This window comes from Sinohyriopsis cumingii, chromosome 10 (assembly GCF_028554795.1).
Source record: "Sinohyriopsis cumingii isolate HCF-2022 chromosome 10, ASM2855479v2, whole genome shotgun sequence".
Classification (NCBI taxonomy): Eukaryota; Metazoa; Mollusca; class Bivalvia; order Unionida; family Unionidae; genus Sinohyriopsis; species Sinohyriopsis cumingii.
In genome coordinates this window covers 31322049-31338257 of record NC_142970.1, presented here as the reverse complement: position 1 = coordinate 31338257, position 16209 = coordinate 31322049, and the positions used below count along the sequence as shown (strand labels likewise).

Genomic DNA, 16209 nt, shown 5'->3' with positions numbered 1-16209 from the left:
ATAAGTTTAATTTTAACCCGTCGTTTATGTACGCATGAATATTAAAAGTAAAATTAAAATTACTAGAACAGCGAAATCAAAACGTATCGTAGTTTAATAAAATCTAAGATAAAATTTGCAGATTACTCCCGAAAGTGTTGTTAGTTATCGCCCTTCCTGTCTCGCAACTTACTGCAGTTTAATAAGCATTTTCGTTACCACAATTGATCCAGGATGAATTGCTATGAAACATGCTGTACCACAATTAATCCAGGATGAATTGCGAAGAAACATGCTGATATCATATTCGGGACCATAAAATAAGACACTTTGGGCAATCGTAATTAAAGTCAGTGCCTGTTCTATCATGTAGCTTAACGTAGTTTATGATTCACTCTATATAGCACATCTATTAATGTAGCTTGTTTTGCTTTGATATATTTGCATTCATCGACATTCGTACGACCGGAAGATATGTATATCAAAACATTTGCTCCGGCAGATGCGTTTGACATGTTGTTCTTTTTATAATGTAGCTTGTTGCAGTGTACGAGAAAATATTGAAAACGCGATTTTAAAATAATTTTAAAAACTGAAATAACAATAAATTTCGAAATATTCAGATGCTAGTGAATACTTTTCCCAACTGTATTAAATGATTGTGCACGTCGTGATTGTAAAGGACTGTTGTTTTCCAGATATTTCTTGATTTCTTACATCCATTTCATAATTAACTTTTGTATTTGGGTGAACGTATTGCTGAATCTCTGCTATTTCTCCTGGCTGTGTCCTTGCTTCCCTGTCCTCTTCCTTTATTGTAGATTTCAATGCTTTTATTATGTCAGACCAAGTATTAAATCTCTGTTTAATCACATCAACTGCATCTAGAATAATTTTCCTCCGATCATTAAAAGATCGTTCTAGCTCTTGCATTGGAATGGCTCTTTCCTGTTGGCCATATTAGATCAGTATAAATATCCCGTCGTTTTTTAAATATTTCCTTTGAAACTGGTATCCTCCAAGGTATTATATATTGAGTACTTAACAGTTGTATGTACAAATGGTAAGTTCGCAGCATCGTTTAAATTTCCTGTGTCACTTATACCTGTAATATAATGAATATTAAAGTTTATGTTGTTGTTTTATATATAACGTATAATTGCTTGATTGTATACAATTGGATATTTGTTTTTCCTTTGAACCAGCTTACCTAAACATCCGTAAGTCTCTCTAAGGGCCCAATGTTTGTACAATGGAGACTTGCCAAGCTAAATATCCATTGGTCTCTCTCATTCAAATGCTGAGATCGTGGAGAAGTGTAGCTAGCTATGCTAAACATTCGACCGTCACTATCAATCAATTATATTGCTAGCATGGATAAGTACAGATAACCTACCTAGACATCTGCCAGTCTATATAGGTCAAAATGCTGTCAGCATGGATAAGTGCAACCAGCCTAATTACACATCCGTCAGTCTCCATCGGTCAAAATGATGTTAGCATGTAGAAGTGCAATCAGCCTAATTACACATCCGTTGGTTTCTCTCAGTCAAGATGCTTTTAGAACGGAGAAGCGTAACCAGCCTAGCAAAACATCTGTCAGACTCAAACAGTCAAAATGATCACTTAAATGAAGCACCTATTTGGAAGAGAGCTGAATTAACAACCAGCAACATAATGGATGTAGAAACTTGAAAAATCTGCACCCATAGTTTGGACATTGCACCAGACGGTTTGGACATTTCACCCATTGTTTGCACATTGCACCCATAGTTTGGACATTGCACCCATTATTTGGACATTGCACCCATTGTTTGGACATTGCACCCATAGCTTGGACATTGTACCCATTGTTTGGACATTGCACCCATTGTTTGGACATTGCACCAGATGGTTTGAGCGGGCTACCAGCGATTTGTTTTTTGCACCATTATACTAAATTAGTATGCAAGGTGTATGGTAGAGTCCAGCTGGAATTGGCATGATTTTGATATTTATATTTGAAATCATTTGCTTTATTTTATATCTTTAAATAATTACTAAAGTTAGCACATTACTCTTTTAGAAAAGGAAAGCACTGATGTTTTTTAAACTTGTTCTACATGTTATCAATATAGAGCTCCACAAAAAGTAAAAATAAACTTTGATTAACAAAGATCTTCAAAGAATTGCAACACCAAAACAGAAACATGAAAACATATGAACCACACTCCTTCGAAACAGCAATCAGAAATGGTCATTCTCAATATCATCAGCTGATTTATGTCAAATATGACTCGTATCTGAAAATATGTTGATACATCTGATGGACTGGACTAGAAATAATCCAATGGACACTTAGACAAATGAAAAGCAGTGATCAATGACCTTGTGTGGTTTTCGACTGGTGCACTGACAGTGTTTAAATACAAAAATCAGTCTGGGATGGAGGTAATATAATTAATAAGCTGGTTTTATGATTGAATTAAGCACTGCCAAAATTGTAGGCACCCGGATGATGAAAAGATGGATTTTCTCAAATGTTTGATGGTTCTGACTCTCATGAATGTTTGCAAATTAAATGACACAAATGTAAGTATTTAAAGCATTTTTTATTGAAACGTGTACTTTATTTGCAATAACAAAAATCATTGTTGAAAACTTCCAAGGAAAAGAAATATACAAAGCTGCACTGAAATAAATTATCAAAATAAATCTTTAATTTACAAAAGTACTTCATATAGATTATTACTTGTACAAGTAGTAATATTATCAGTTAAAAACTTACCAAAACACAATACAACAGCTATGATATTTAACCACTTCTTAAATCAACTGCGTGACATAAGTAGGGGAGGTAACTCAATGTGTGATATAAATACAATACTGTACAAGGGCTTTAAGTATAGTTATTTGTCATAGTGGAGGTAATTCGATGACTGACGTAAGTGCACTACAAGGGTTTTAAATGCTGTTCTATGTTCTGGGATATATAACTCAGTGCATGATATAAGCAGATTACAAAGGATTTTCATATTGCTTGATCTTTAGATCCAACATCATTCTGAAATTTAACAAATTATTACAGAATTATAATGAATTTAGATCTGCATTCTCTACTGAGTGGACATTTTATTATGAAAATGAAATTCGTATTTTTAAAACGAAATATTAATTTTAGACATAAATTCTGTACTGATTACACATTTTTGTATACCAATGAAACTCTTGCAAACTGTTTACATTATACTAAACTTATATATGCATTGTGTATTGGATTGATATTTTACTGTACAAAGAAATTCATACAATTATTTACATTCTACTAAATTTAGATATACATTTTGTATTACCTGGACTTTTTGCTATACAAATAAATTTCATACAAGCTATTTGCATAAAATACACTGAATGTTGGGTGGATATTTTATCATAAACGAAACGCATCTTAAAAAAGATAAAGACCATCAAGAATTATTTCTTCCATCATTATAGCAGAAGTATAATTTGAACATCTCTCCTTCATATTGTCAGAGCAAGTTTATAAACAAATATCTGATTTTCTGATATCAAAGAGATCGTCTTTCAGAGTGTGCAAAAGTAAAGTGTTATCTTCTACACTCATGTAACCAGATGCTACCAAATCCAAGTTTATATAGAAGATGCTTTTGCTACACAAGCTGTTCAAGTCATTCCCTTATCTTATCAAGCAATTTCAACATGATTACATACATTTAAGTTCCTAGACTCGCCCAGTTTATTGTCAAGTCATTCCCTTATCTTATCAAGCAATTTCAACATGATTACATACATTTAAGTTCCTAGACTCACCCAGTTTATTGTCAAGTCATTCCCTTACCTTATCAAGCAATTTCAACATGATTACATACATTTAAGTTCCTAGACTCGCCCAGTTTATTTACAGCTTTTATCCATAACATCTGATCACATAACGGACAACTGAAAACAATCTAATTATTCCAGTACGGGACTGTAAGAAAGTGAAATCTCAGCATATAATTATAAACGTATTGACCCAATTCTCATAATAAAGCAGTGTATAAAGCTGACATCATCCTATCATTAACTGACAATGAATAATGGCCCAATGCTGCCAAGACAGCTTCATGCGATGTATTTTTGTTCACTTATGAATATGTATTTACAAACACATTTTGGAAAATTGACAACATTGTGAACATACTCAATATTTGAAATACATTTAGCAATATATATAATACCATATCATCTTGGAATATTTTGATAAATGTACACTAACTGTTTGGTCTTTTTCTTTTATTAACGAATATGAGATCGGTTGCTGGACTAGTTCAAAACGTCTTCCGATCTTGTTTCCTTCACTAGCAACAATAATATGGTTTCTGCAACATTTAAACAGTCGTCAGCCATGTTTCCTTTACTAGCTAGTTTAAGATGGATTTTGTACCCTTTCAACTGTGCCCCATCACTGATTCTAGCTTCCTTAAGATGGGTTTTGACCATTTCAACAGTCCCCAAGCCTTGATTCCTTTACTAGCAACTGCAAAATGGGTATTTGGATCATTTTGTCTTTATATAAAGCTTTCTTCTATAAACCATGTCTTCTGTTACGATATATTTGCATTCCATAATTAAAACAGACTGTTTCTAGAAATTAAAATTTTGCAGAGAGGATATAATGTCAGCAATATTATCATCATAAGCAAAATCTGATGTAAAACTATTTTGGATAAATCCTTATACATTAATAAACTGATCATTTTCAACAAATAATATTATCCATTTACACAGGGAAAGGAAAGTGTCTTAATGTATATCACTGGATAGCACAAAATATTTTCATCCGTTTGCATACATGACATTACCTTTATATGTTACATAGAATGAAATTTGAAAACATTTAAAATTTTACTGTCTCAAACAGTTTAGAAAAATCAATCAGATAATGATTTCCTACAGTCTCAAAATGGCAATATAATACTTTAAAATAAACATGCTGAATAAATTAAATCATTACAAAACAGAGTACAGTGATAATTTTTATGAGGGACATGTATAAATAACTTAAAGAACAATACTAAGAAATAAATACAGGCAATTACAGAATATTAGTAAGTTTAAAATGAATGTGGTGTGAAGAAGAGATCATCATTTTACATAAGAATCTCGTCATGTAAATTGTGACCTCTCACTTTAGAAGAGATTCATAAAGTTATCAACTCAATACCACAAGATACACTTACTATTACCTATGTGAACAAAAATATCTGGATCTTGATGCCATATCACTTTCAAAGAGGTTCATGAAGTTATCGAGTCAATACCACAAGACATATCGACTTTGTAGAAGAGATTCGTAAAATTATCAAGTCAATATCACGAATATACCAACGTTTTATAAGAAATTCATACAGTTATCAAGTCAATACCGCAAGATATACTGCGATCTATATTATAAAAATCATATGGATCATGATAGAATGTCAACTTATATGAGATTAATAAAGTCAATACCACAAGATAAACTGAGCATGATCTCTGCAAACAAAGTCATCATGATTTTGATAATTTGTCATTCGAGAAGAGACTAATACAGTATGAATTCTCCACATAGGTTTTTCTACTTATGGTTATCAGTTATAAGAAAGCATGCAGAACTGTCTAAACTAGCATATACAAAATACGAAACTAATCATTAAATTATGTACTGTTTAAAAACACTGTAATGAGTGGCTATGAAATCCTTTGCATGTTAATATTATAGCCATGCACAAGATGTCATTAAAGCATTTTGTGATTATAGGGTGGTTTTACAACAAGCACACATGATTGCATTCATCATTATCCAAAACCAAAGTAAAATAGTAAAATACAAGATCTTTTCACATAAACATGAAGTTAATATATAATCCACAATATATATACCACATATACTGTAAAAATATGCATATTAATGTAGTCATGTACGTCTCATCTTCACTAGACACCAATCCACTTTATTCTACATTAACCCTTGATATATTGAGCTGAAACAGTGTTCTAAACAAGTGCCCTCTTGCAGATTAAGAGCTATTATCCATGGTAAGCACATTCAATTGTATAATGAGAAAGCTAGATACATTGCCTGTTAGGTATTCAATAAGGTGATTTAAAAAATGTCCACAGGGATTAATATGGAATTAAAAGTTTGTTAACATTTTTAAATTAGAGAAACATATGTGAACTATGTGTAATTTTGTACAGAGGTCACTATAAGTATTCCGTACAATATCCCAACTTAAATGTAACACTGGATCTGATTTGATCTGTTTCATTGAGCTGCATACAATCATATAGCGGAGCAGTAGATACCATTTCACTAAGATATGCCAAGTGTTGATGTGGAATGAAGTGCACCTTTGGCTAGCCAAGTTGACTATGTAATAAAATGCAATCATGACTTTCCCAAATTTATGTGTAATTGTATTAACTGTGGAAATGTTTCATTAGTATCAATAACGTCACAATCATCATAATCTAGGCTACAACCAAGTCCTTAATCAGACTCATATTGGATGCAGGCAAAGTCCTCAATCAGAATAATATTCGATGCAGGTAAAGTCCTTTATCAGACTAATATTGGATGCAGGTAAAGTCCTTAATCAGACTAATATTGGATGCAGGTAAAGTCCTTAATCAGACTAATATTGGATGCAGGTAAAGTCCTTAATCAGACTAATATTGGATACTTGGAAAGTCCTCAATCAGACTAATTTCAGCTATCTCATATGCATTGTCACTTCTAGACTTTCGTCTATTCCAATTTCAGAATCTCCATGCTGTACTTAAACATTCAAGTCCACCTTTTTTAAAAAAGATAAGCACATCATCATTTATCATTTTATTGTAAGTAAGTCATCACAATTAGCCATCCTTTCTTTCAGTATATTTGTCTTCTTTCAGACATCTTCATTATGATCTTCAATGACTGCAAGAACAAATATACATCCACAACCTTTGCTGTGTTTTGCACATTTATTAACTATATAGTCTATTCGAAGTGGGGTCCAATTATACAAGTCCTATCTCCACACTGGTAGACAGCCCAGAACTTATAGTACAATCTGTTAAACATGACTGATGTGGAGAACAACTCCATCTTGATCAGCATTATCATGATTTATCCAGGGTGTGTTGACAGATCCACCTACAAGATAAACAATGCAAGAGAAATAAGAGAAATAAGAGGACATTACACTGTGCATTACATGTCTGTCTATCTACCTATCTATCTATATACTATTGCAGAACTGTGTGCACACAAATACCTTCACAGTATATATGGACCTAAATATAGATAGGTTTTGTTCTTGTGTACTGCATTACCCACAGTGAATAATTTCAACCTTGGCAATTTCAAAATACTGATTTCCGTTTACGCTCTACAACATGCATAAGGTTTAATAAGATAATAACTGATAGTAATATTTTTCATTATATCATCATAATGCAGATGAGCTTTTTCAGGAAGCTGTACATTTTTGAATCATAGAGGTATGTGAAAATGTTAAAACTATATTACTTCTTGCTATCTGTTATAAGCAAAATTGTTTAATATACAGGATGTTTCCCTGTATGCTAAATTTATTAAAAGTCTGACCTATATCACATAACACTTTGCTATCAGATACAAGATGGTCCATCATAGGGTAGATCTGTTAGGGTTGAACAGACCAGTTGAATTTAGTTGTATGTGTACACATTGCAACGATAAGAAACTTTCAGTTTGTATAATCCGCATTAATGTATGAATACGGTCATCAAAATAATATTTTATAGTCGTTCTTATGAAAGAAGAATGCAATGTTAAGAAAGTGAATTCATATACACGGGTGCTGAATGTAAACCACTGCATTCATTCCTAAATGTGTCTCATGCATTAAACAGCTCAGTTACCAGTATGGCATTTTCAAACATTGCTGGGATTTGTACAACTTGGTGGGGTGGAGTAATGCATATACTGGGTACAGTGGTAGCATTGGTTCGAAATACACTACTGATTAACTCAGTGAGAGGAGCCAGTGGTTCTGGATTAGCAGGCCTGCCAGTCAGGAATATTTCAGAGCGATCCTATAACAGGCATGGAGGACTGGACCACATAAGGTTATGTCTTAGTATTCTTCATGCTATAAAACAAATTTACCAGAACACTTGTTGATGGAATAAATATTGTTCATGATATTTGTTGACAATGTTGTTGTGCTTGGATACTTATATGTTTTAGAATGACAACATTATCTAAAATCTCTTGTTGAACTTATGTAGATGTTTAGGGTATGGTTTGGGGTTGTATTAATTTAGTTTGTGAGCTGGCAGTAAAAGTGACAGATACAGAAGTATTAACAAGTTGCATTGCAAATAGCGTATCTTTCTTTTGTTAAGTGTATTGGCAAGATCAAATCTCGCCCAATTCATCTCGCTACACATACCTATTTAATACTGTGTGATGAATCAAACCAATCTAGATGAACATATCCCATCTCTATATTTAGTTTTAGTTATTTGAAAGAAAACATGCAATACATGTATCTCTGTTTATGCCAACAATTGTCAGTAGTTTTGATACATGATCCCTACATTGTTAAATATTTGTACATGAATCACTAGTTGCATAAAGCCCAGATTAAACATTTATAAATGTATCAAAATGGCATGGAAATGTGTAAATACAACAAGAGCTATACGTTAGATGTTGTTTGTAGTTTAACCACACAGCAACATAATTATGTTACTTAGTGTCGAGGCATTTGTAGTCAATTGTCTGGTCCAAAAATACGCCATGTAGCTGAACAATGACACCAGTATGCTCACAAAGCCACTGTGGCTACTTCTTCTGGGGCCACCCTGGTTGATACTCTACCTTGATGGCTACCAATGTTTTCTCTGCATTTTATCAAGTGGCTGTATCACAAATGAAAATCGACATACTAGTTGTACCTGGTACTAATTGCCACCTGTACAGTGGTCTTGAATGCAGGTTTTACTGTACATAGGAGAGTTGATGCATGTGTAATTTATACAAAATTTACATAGTATGAGCAATTTGTGTGGTGAATTGATTTTTGTGGTTTTCGTTGCTTCTCCGAACCAATATAATGAAGACCGAACAAAGATTAGCTATGTTTAATGGTAACCCATGCCCATTTTCTTAATGTTTCATTGCTAGAGAATAAAACAGCCATCAGTATGTGATAAATCAGCATCAATAGTGAAATTTGATAATAAAATATTAGTCTTAACATCATTTGTTTTACCTTGACCCTTGGGGAAAACAGGTTATAAATTTCTTTATATTATTTCAATGCACCAGTATTGATAATGTATCTGTAGTTGTGATATCACCGTCTTAAAATGCTATGTGATTTAAGGTTAGAGAGAAATGAAAACGGCATAAGGTACATAAACGATGAAAATTAAAGACAAAATTATAAAAGATAATACTATATGTAAAGGTCACGTAATACTCATTCAAATTTACAAGTTATTCAAGTACAACTGTTGCTGACAAATTTGGGTGTTCCTGAAAGCACATTTGATTTTCTCCATGCATGTTTGTTCCAAAATAATAACCTGCCTCAAAAATACTAGAATTATCGCTTGATTATCACTAGTGAAAAAATATGCATATATACCAATTACAGCAGAGTATTAAAGCCCACACTTCACTGATGCTTGGAAAAATGACAGCATCAATATTGTATCAGTTCAGTTTTGTCATACACACACGTCATCGTCAGGTAAGTAATTCATCCCAAACTGCTGCATTAAACACGCCAAGCTTTCATAAAACCACTGATAATTAGGTCTAATCAAAGCTGCATTAGCTACAAGTATCTATTCAGTATGAACTGGCTTTATTAATGAGACTACAAGGTTCACATATACAGTCTAATAATCTTCATCAGGAAAATCTTCCTTGTCCTTAATGGCTTCCATGACCTGTTTAGTATGCCAGTTAAAAAAATGTGATTTTTTTCTCTTTATATTCTGTCATGTCTAGTGGTTGAAGTCAGTGTGCACCCGAGGCAAGCTTAAACGAATGAGTGAAAATACTGTCTTCAAATTCGGTTAGCTTCTTCGTCATCTTACTTTGATGCTGAGAGCACTCAGACTAAACACATCGCAAGTGTTTGATATCTATAGGTGTTTTATTTGTGCTCAAAATGGTGGCAGTATTTTCTGAATCAGTTCCACATATGTTATTCATATGGATGAAAACACAGCATCAATATTCAAATTGATTTGTGCTAATACATGCCGTAGTATTGTTTTTAATATTCAATGTCCCACCGTTTGCATGGGCATAATTTCATTCTTTTGTATTCTTCATTTGGCTATTTGTAGAAGTTTAACCATGAAATGAAATACTTACCTCTATACAGGCTCTAATAGGCAAATCACAAATTTCAGCACCCATGAAAACGTTTATGTTTTTAAATAACCATGAAAAGTGAGGCCCAGGAAAATAAAAGATACTACTGTGCCTTGAAATTCCACTGATCAACATTACATGTGCGAGTGGATTGACAAGTTTTAGATTGTAATGAATCCCCATCATAATGGACAAGTACATAATGCACAAGAAATTTACCTGGAAATTCCTCCCATCTTGACTGCAAGTGCATACCAATTGCCCAGTTTGTGACTGAGAGGCATGTCCTCCACAATGGACATATGGATAACGGACACAAAATTTACCTGGAATTCAATCAGCTCCATTACATGTGTAGATGGATTGCCCAGACTTAGGTTGTGAAACCTCATCTCTGCAATTGAAGCAATCTATTTGGGCAGCCAGGTAATTTAAACTGGTCCACTGGGTACTACTAACAGCTCTCTAGGTTATAAATATCCTTCAAAGTAGGTTGGTAATGCCCTATTGAGTAAATCAGACTAGGAATAAATATAGACAAATTACAATCATTTGAAAAATATTTGACTGGATATACATCCTCAATGGATCTTTATGCATGACTGACTAATTTCATGTATATACATTTTGTTTCAAATAATATTGTGGACAAGTAAGTGATGGACGTATCTTTAAAAAATTATCTTTACTTAAGTTTTAAAACCTTTCCATGGAGAGGAATTAGCAATATTGTGTCCCCAAAGAATATCACTTCCTTGTGACCGATTAGTTATGACAAAATCCAGACAAGCAAGCTACTGGATGATTCTGCTGTAACGATTTGGGTTGTCTGGATGCACTAGGTTCAACTGGCATCCGCAGATTTATATTTTGAAATATTAACAAGGTTGCCTGGAAGTTTTGTTCACTCTTTCGATTCATAGCTGTAACATTTTTTTTGGATTTGAAACATAAATTTACATTTTTCTTTGCCAGAAGTCATCTTTCATGGTGCATCCGGTATGGTATGCACAAACCAACTGAATGGTTCCTAGAGTAAGTTTTCTTTACAGTTAGATGCTTTAAATTATGTTCTGGAAATGCTTAAAATGAAGTATCCTCTGGGGTTTGTCCCCTGGGCCCCATCGGGGTTCCATCCCACATATCCATTGCTTACTTGTTTATGCCTTCCACAAATGGTATTCTTGGTTCCACCCATCTTGATCATAAAAAGCCCACTATTGCCTTTTTGTCTGTTAGTTCATATAAGGATAATAGATATTCAGATTCTTCCAAATATATGTATCAGCAAACAAAAAGCCCAACCATATTCAGGTCAATGGATATGCTATTCCTGTCTTAATTAGATAAATTGTCTGAATAGCTGTTGTAATACTGGAAATGGCTAATAAATGCTGGAATCATATGGTCTAGACTAACTTAAAATGCTAAGAGACATTTTCAATGATGTTAATTGCTAGTGGGCCAAATCTTATCATTTTTATAGTCGATTTGATGGTTGTTATTGAAAAGGAAATATATTTTTAATAGTGTCCTTTTGCACAGAACTGAACTTTACTTCAATACAACACTGATAAAGGTGTCGGATAATCACAGGGCACTTTCATTCCAAAATTTATCGGATAAGTAGGAAACATAATAATTATAGTGCAACAACATTTATATTATGTTAGATAAATAAACAATATACTTGTGTTGACTATATATACATATATACATTCAGTTTCATATTAAGTACTTGTACTAAGATATATTTATTGGGACTTTTTTGCATGAAAGAACACAACAAAACCAGCTCTACTGCTATTAATACTACAAACAAGTGTGCCTTGAATGGCCCGATGATCTATTGGCCATACAGAAGTTCCTGGAATTCAAGGTTAGACCTTTTGTCTAGAAACCATCTCTGATGTCCTTGAGTCATACTATGTTCAACATAACTACTATGACAGTCATATTAAATTTAAGATTAGCACCGTTATCATTTAGGACACTCTGGATACCATTAGAAGAGCTTTTGGCAAAGACACGTTGATAACATATCCATACATTCAGGAGAATTAGTGACAACATTTTCAATATGTTCATTTGGAAGCTATATATGAGGTCAAATATAAACCATTTTCATTCAGGACTAACTAGATATCAAATTTAGTCTTCTGTTTAAAACTCGACATGTGGATATGGTTTTTCATTTAGAAAAAGTCGCAATATCCATATTTTCATGATGACTCAATGGTGGCCATACTAGATGCCAGATCATTACCTTTTTCATTTCCAACAAACTAAATATCATGAAAAGTCTTCTGGTTATAACCCATTGTTCATATGAGTTTCCATCTAGGAGGAAACATTATGAGTGTTGCAACCTACTCTCCCTTAGATGTGAGACCACCTTGAATTTTATTTAAGGTCAACTTTGATTCCATAAAATTGTTTAGATCAAAACATCATGGTGATACGACGTTCCATTTTGAAGGTGTATCAATAACAATATTTTAATGATGGCATCTGTGGTGGCCATATTTGATGTCCAGGTTTCACAATTTTCAGTTAAAATCAACTAAACACCATTATAAGTCTTCTGGAGAAAACACGAGTTATTGCTCATGAGGAGTGGCCATAAGATTTTCAAGATGGCTGCCATGGTGGCCATATTGGGCAACATATCAGTACCATTTTTATTTAGAAAAAACTAGATATCGCAAAAATATTTTAATGAAAGCCCTATGCTGATATGAACATCCATTATGAAGGAGTGGCATTACCTAGATTTTCAAGATGAATGCTATGGTGTCCATACTGGGTGTCTGGACAGCAGTCTTTTTATTAAAGACCAGCTATATCTTGGGATGAATGTGTTTGAAGTTTCATGGCAATAATGCAAGTAGTTAACAAGGAGTAGGGATAATGTGGACAGACATCAGATGACAGCTGATGGACAACAGACAACAGGCCATCACATAAGCTCTTCTAGTCTATGACATGCAGAGCTAGTAATGGAAAATTAACAACAGATTGCATTACGTGCACAATCACCAGTTTTAAAGCCAATAAAACTAACAGATCATACATATCCCAACACATCAACTTAGTACAAAATATTCACTAAATCACCCTTATCCACATAAACAGTAGATGTATACATAAATTTGTGCACACAATATGCGAAAGAAAATCTTAAAAGTTACATTCATCAACTGCTATCTCAATCATGTCAGAGGACTTTTTTTGATGAACATAATTAGCCCTTTTTGAATTTATTACCTGCTGAAGGTTAAACACTGTATTAATGAAGTGTCTGAGAGCAGTAACGTATACTGAAGACTGTGTTGATGAAGTGTTAGAGAGTAGTAACTTATTACACAATGCATTAATGAAGTGTTAGAAGTAACGTCCAACAAATTGTATTAATGAAGTGTTAATGAGCAGTAACGTATTACACACTGAAGATTACATGTGTTATTGAAGCGTTAGAGAGCAGAAACGTACTACACACTAATGATCAAACATTGTATTAATGAAGTACTGGATGGCAGTGACGTACACCCTGCTTAACGTATCGGTGTTCCTTGTTGGTGAGTTCTCCAGTCAGGAAATCATGGTGGCATTCTGAATAGCGTTTTGTTAAAAATACAAGAATACACATACCATACCAACCTACTCCCCCCACACACAGAGTTAAGTATGTGTTATATCTACCTACTTACAATCTGCACTTAACTGAAAACATTTGAGACTTTGATCCAACGTCATAAATTTTGCCAACTGGTCAGTCTAGCCTTAATTTTCAGTCAACAGTATAGACCTTGTTCTTTCAGAGTAAAATGTGACAGAAGATCTAGGTTTACTATGCAATATGCAAATGACAGAGACCTTGATCTGACCATGTAAAATATGACAGTAGATCTAGGTTTACTATACAGTATGTAAATGACATAGACCTTGATCTGACCGTGTAAAATGTGACAATATATCCACTTCTACATTAATGTAAGCAATCAGGATAGTTCTTGATTGACCACTGCAACACAAAACCATTTTTTTTTTATCTAGATGGCAACAAGAGAACATAATGTACCTTAATGTGTTGGTACAACCTGTAGCATAATATTTAGGTCTACAATGCAGAAGGTGAATATAATGTACCTTAATGTTTCAGTACAACATGCAACAGAAGTTTTTGGTCTACATTGCAATAAGAAAACAGAATGTACCTAATTGTGTCAGTACAGCATGATAACAGCAGGTCCAGGTCAAATCTACAGTAAAATACCTTGATGTTTCAGCTGAACATGTGGCATATCTAGATGTACACTGCAGAAGCAATACCGTCAGTTTGGTGGACATTAGACAAGACAATGTTCTACCTGAAATAGGATATATTGCTGTCTTTGTTTTATGTGTGAAGATAAAGACTATCCGCCTCTTTACCAGTGATTCAGTTTAGAAAGAAAGCTGTTGAATTTTATCTATCCCTTTTTCTACTTTAGCAGTATGTATCAACTTACCATACTTACCAACTACTCCTTCTAAATCAAGTTCAGACAGCAATTCATCAATGTCTTCGGCTTTTTCCACAGTTTAAAGGCCAATATATGTTCGTTCCATGAATCAGTCTTCTGTAATAAGATCAACCAATATAACATTTTCTTTGCCTCAGCCTGTAAGCAAAATTTAATACCTTCTTCACAAAGCCCGTGTTTTACTCTAGTGAATCAAACAAAATTAGAAAAATAAATATTGTGCACTTCAAGTTTCAACTAAAATGTTGACTCCACATTTGCTGTTTTCATTTTAATATCATAAACATATTTGAATTTGTAGTGGATATCAGAGAATGATTCTTAAATAATTTTAATAAATATAGGTATATAGATTATATGTAAAGAATGAGCGTGTAAATGTGAGATATGCCAGCACTAGTGTTCTTTGTCTTTCTCTCATTATTAGATCATACATTTACAAGAATTTCCATTTGCAGTAAGTTAAAAAATCATTATAACATAATTGTTGTTGTTGTTCTAGGGTTTAACGCCATTTTTCAGCACACGATAGTCTATACATGGTGGACAGTATTAATAGTGGAGGAAGAACCCTGGAAAACACTGGAAAGAACCACCGACCCACGAGAAGCTACTGGCAAGCTTTCTTACATACCCACATTAGCTGAATCCGAGACTCGAACCAACACAGACAGAGGTGAGATGGCAGTGATCCGTAACGGAGAGCGCTTCAGACCACTTGGCCACTAGAGGCCCCTAAAATAATTGTTTAAAAAGAGGTACATTTATTTAATGCCAAACTGGAACTTGTAACGGAGAATTTTTGAAGCGAATTTAGTTTAATTTTCTCGGGTTGAGGAAGATAATGCAATCTAAAGCTGTCATTATGGTGAAGTGGTCTTTACATGTAGGCAATGATTTATGTTTATAACCTTTTCAACTTTGCCTTTGTAATCTGACTGAATTATATATATATATATATATATATATATATATATATATATATATATATATATATATATATATATATATATATATATATATATATGGCAGTTTATATAGTAAATGTTTATCTTGATTATATTTTGATTTCTTTTAAAACACTTGATCAAACATTTGTACGTGTTTAATTCTTATGACGCCTCAATGCCTTATGTGCAATAATCATCACTGCAAACTTACATTTGCTTTGGAATTTATTTGAGTTACCACCTTTCTGTTGATGTGGATCAAGACTACATAATTCAATAAAGACCAGTTTTGAAAAGCTTCTTTTATAGGTTATCACACAAAATACATTGCAAAGCATCTATCGTTTGTAATTATCTAACATAC

General features: G+C 33.4%; 1 long non-coding RNA gene across 1 annotated transcript; it reads right to left on the bottom strand.

The window, feature by feature from the left end:
• Window positions 1-2599: 2599 nt before the first annotated feature.
• On the bottom strand, window positions 2600-15640 carry LOC149789840 (uncharacterized). Its single transcript, XR_016423735.1, has 4 exons — window positions 15530-15640; window positions 14890-14991; window positions 10696-10873; window positions 2600-7144 (listed from the first exon to the last, which is right to left on the bottom strand). It is a non-coding gene; the product is annotated as an uncharacterized LOC149789840 (long non-coding RNA).
• Between the last annotated feature and the right edge of the window lie 569 nt (window positions 15641-16209).